Below are 4,014 nucleotides of genomic sequence, written 5' to 3' on the forward strand. Positions count from 1 at the left end.
CTTCTCAAACCATTAGTCAACGTCCAAAGTTTTTAGAAGTTTCCTTTGGTCTTGTCCATTCTGCAAATCCATCACCTGACCCTGTCCCTGTTGATTCATCTGTTTGCTTCCAGTCTCTGCCTCGGTTCCAAGCTCCTCCTCGGATCGTGATCTTTCTGCCTGCTTTAACTCACACACTCCTTCAAGCACACTTAGTCTTTGAGCAATTCCTATTCACATATACTGATTTTTTTTTCTTGAAACACCTGCATTTCTGCGAGCACCTGTGTGCACAAGGTGATCATCTGTTGTTTCTGTGTTCTCCCAGTGATTAACTGGACTGGGTGTTAAACCAGCCTTGGATTAGGGCTATACTGGGGACGAGGCCTGGTTCTGCCACTTAGCTGCTTTAGCACTTTAAATTTCTGAATTCAAAACACATTTTCTTTAACAAGCAATACCAGAACAATGGAGAACAATTAACAAGGGTTTGGTCAGTGCTGTGACAAAATAATGACAATTATTATTTCTGGTGTAGGTTGCTGTATGTCGTATTTATGAAACTAGGATTTGCCGGAAGAAAAATGTTCTATTTCACACCCACAGATGAGCTCACTGAGATGAGCATCCACGTTTTAACAAGCCTTTACATCAAAGGCTGTAAACGAGTGTCAGTCTGCACAACCACCTGGGAATCTTGTGTTGTTCCAGGCACATCTTTTTGTCCCATTCAATACCTTGTCTGTGTGATTTGCCTTTAGTCTGTCCTGTGCTTTCCTGCTAAAGATTTATAGGCTTCAGTCTTCTGATACTGCTCCAGCTCCCGCATCTAATGCTCCTTATCTCTATCTGCTCCATCAAGGTGTTGCTGAAACAAAGAAGTCCAAGAGTACCAGGGAGTTGCCTCCCCTTCAGGAGGAAGGGAAGAAAAACAACTTGCCAGATGAAGTGCTGATCCATTTCACCTATGCAAACAGGAAAGGAGTGAAGAAACAATGAGAATGTACGTGAGATGCAAAGACGCAGGATTTCCAGATAATATTGCTGTATTCTGGTGTGTCGTGTCCGTGTCTCCCCACCCTCCAGCCTTTCCCTTTTTTTTTTTAAATTCAAATCACTATTCTGTTAACTCTTTTTTTTTTAGATCAAGCTTTAACGTTCAGATCTGTAACAGCAGGGTTCCAATACGCCCTTGGTTTTTTGCCCCACAGAAAAAAATGCACTACCATTCTACAACCACACACTTTTCCCATCTGAGAGGTGAACAAAACATCATGGCTATTGGAAAAGAGTAGCATAAAGATAAAAGAGCCTAGGTGATATCAATTTAAGCTATCTGCGTTTAGGTTAAAAGAAAACTTCAGGCTAGGAAGAAAAAAAATATTTCACACGTGCATAATAGAATGAGCTTAACTGGAGAACTCTTTAGGGGGACCAATGAACTGAAAACCATTTAAGGGGTGGTCACAGCACTTGCTAAAGGGATCCTTTCCAGAAAAAAAAAAGTTGTTGAGCAAGTTTTTCATCCAATGAGTTTAAAATTCAATGGAAGTAAGTACTCAATCTGAGTGAACATTAGTCACCGGGCATGCCTTTTTATTTTCATTACGTCATCACAAGAATACATGCAATAGTTATAAATTTCATGCATTTGCAAACCTGTTTTGATGCTGCTGAGGACACAGTTAACATTCTAGATTGGGGTGCAAATTTAGTGATGCTGGGTTTGCGTTTCTTTTGGACACTGTATTCTTCCAGAAGACATTAATTCTTCTCTTCTGTCTCCAGCAATGTGCTGCTGACAGAGTACAGTAACTGAGTCAAAAACAGCACAAGTTTTTCCTCAGCTTGTGTCTTGGATGGATTGTTTTGAATCAGTAAGGAGGAGTTCTACTCTACTACCTGTAAGTAGATGTCCTAGGTTTTCTAGCACAGATCTATACAGTTCTTTAAATATTTCTTTATATATATATTTTTATTTTTTTTTCTTATAAAACTTAAACAAGAAGAATGATTTTTAGGGTGTTTGCTGTATAACTATAGTAATGGTCTTTTTCTAGGGGAGACTCGCTATTCGGTCAGCTCAACCAGTCCTTATTTCAGTCAATTCCAGCCAGCTCAGCGGTCCTTATGCTCACCAAACACAACAAGCAGTAGCAGGACTGCAAGGCTGGGACAGGGGAAGCGCGAGACTTGCCCTTCAACTGTTGTGTCAGACAACTAGTTTGCTAGTTGCTGCAGCTCAGACACTTTTCCCCTGGGTTGCGGGACACTCACGCACACACAGTAGTATACTATTGTTATCGATTTGTTAATAAGTTAAGATTGATTGACTTTATTTGATTGATTATTTGATTTTATAGAATTATTTTATAGAATAGAAATATAGAAGGATAAAAATATATTTTGAGGAAACTTATAATTGCTCAGTAAAAGCTGCTATGAGACCCTCTGTACATCGTGTACCAAGGCCAGAAGAATGGGCTGGAATTATTGTTGAAACTTAGGTAATAATTTAGGGTTTGAAAGGTTTCTTTGTATCTGACCAGTCTTCTGTACGCAGAGGTGTACTGAAATGTCAGAATATGAGATTAATGGAAATTGGGAAGAGTCGACTGGAACAGCTTGTGGTTACCTGCCAAGAAACCGTGAACTTTAGTGGCAGGTAATTCCGGCAGGGGGAGATCGCGACCACCGACTCACATACCACCTACCCAAATCGTACCCCAGACCCATTTCTAGACCTTTCTAAGCTCTACTGCGCAGAATCGGATATAGGAGGAGAGTATGTTAATGATTTACTGGAAATATTATGATTATGTATGAATAATTAATGAATATGTATGAATAAGTTCTATATATGGTATTTGATTTTGAGACCTGGCGTGCGTTGATCGTGAGAGGACTCGCTCACGCACCCGGCCGTCAATAAAGAAGTGTCTGCTTATCTACATCACATTGGTGTCGATAAGTTCTTCATTCCGAGATTTTGGTAACAGTTTTGGCGACCCAGATGGGACCTCGCTGAAGGAGACCGGAGGAGTCGGGGACCTGATCGGTTCCAGCCGGCACCGAGGATTTCTCGGGGATACCCATCGATCCCCGATCCGTAAGGCTCTTCGCGACCTTCCCTGGATTTTTGGTAGGACACTTCTTTTTTTCAATTGTATTAAGTGGGTTGGAGTCCCACTAAAGTAAGTAAGTAAGTGCACTAGAGGAAGTGGGTAGGAGTCCCACTATAATAAGTGTATGGTAAGGAGTGGGTTGGAGACTCACCAGTGAGTTTGAGTCTCACTGAGTAAGTCTGCCTGTCAGACGCGGTGAGAGCTGCGCAGGGTTGGACTAAAAGGATCCTTGTGGAAGTGGAAGCCTAGGCGCCTGCCCGTAAGACGTAAGCGAAAGCTATAGCAGGGTTGGACAAAAGTGGAAACAAGAGAAACTATATGCTATAGTGTTCTCTAAGGTAGTGCCTCTAACAAGAAGTTAGAATAAGTTTTTGGGGTTTTTTGTTGTTTTTGTGAGTTTGTGTATTAAGAAGAAAATTAAGAGGTATAATATTGTGTTATATGTTTGTTTAAAGTAGCTGTGGGAAAGTGTGAGTGTGGCTGTAAGGGTGAGACTGTGGAGTGTGGATCCGCGGATCGGAGTGACAGAGTTGAATAATTGTGTATTGTACTGTGAGTAATTACACCATGGCAACTAAGTTAACTCGGTTGTTTAAAAGTAAAAGCATGGGTAATCTTGCTGTAAATGACAAAATCCTGAAAAATTCTTTGTTGGGATGTTTATTGGCACATTGGGGAAATTTACAGGATGATCTGCAAAAGAGCCAGATGATTGAGTATTGTAATAATTTGAGTATTGTAATAATTGGTGGCCTTTGTATATATCGGATGATCAGGAAAAGTGGCCCACGAATAGGACACTGAATTATAACACTATTTTGCAGTTAATGCTGTATTGTAAAAGAGAAGGGAAATGGAATAAAATGCCAGATGTGGATTTGTTTTCTTTTACTTAAGACAAAGAAAGGAT

General features: G+C 40.6%; 1 long non-coding RNA gene across 1 annotated transcript; it reads left to right on the forward strand.

The window, feature by feature from the left end:
- Window positions 1-660: 660 nt before the first annotated feature.
- Window positions 661-2,152, forward strand: LOC129734506 (uncharacterized). Its single transcript, XR_008730077.1, has 3 exons — window positions 661-982; window positions 1,768-1,883; window positions 2,040-2,152. It is a non-coding gene; the product is annotated as an uncharacterized LOC129734506 (long non-coding RNA).
- Window positions 2,153-4,014: the final 1,862 nt, after the last annotated feature.

Source organism: Falco cherrug, chromosome W (genome assembly GCF_023634085.1).
Source record: "Falco cherrug isolate bFalChe1 chromosome W, bFalChe1.pri, whole genome shotgun sequence".
Classification (NCBI taxonomy): domain Eukaryota; kingdom Metazoa; phylum Chordata; class Aves; order Falconiformes; family Falconidae; genus Falco; species Falco cherrug.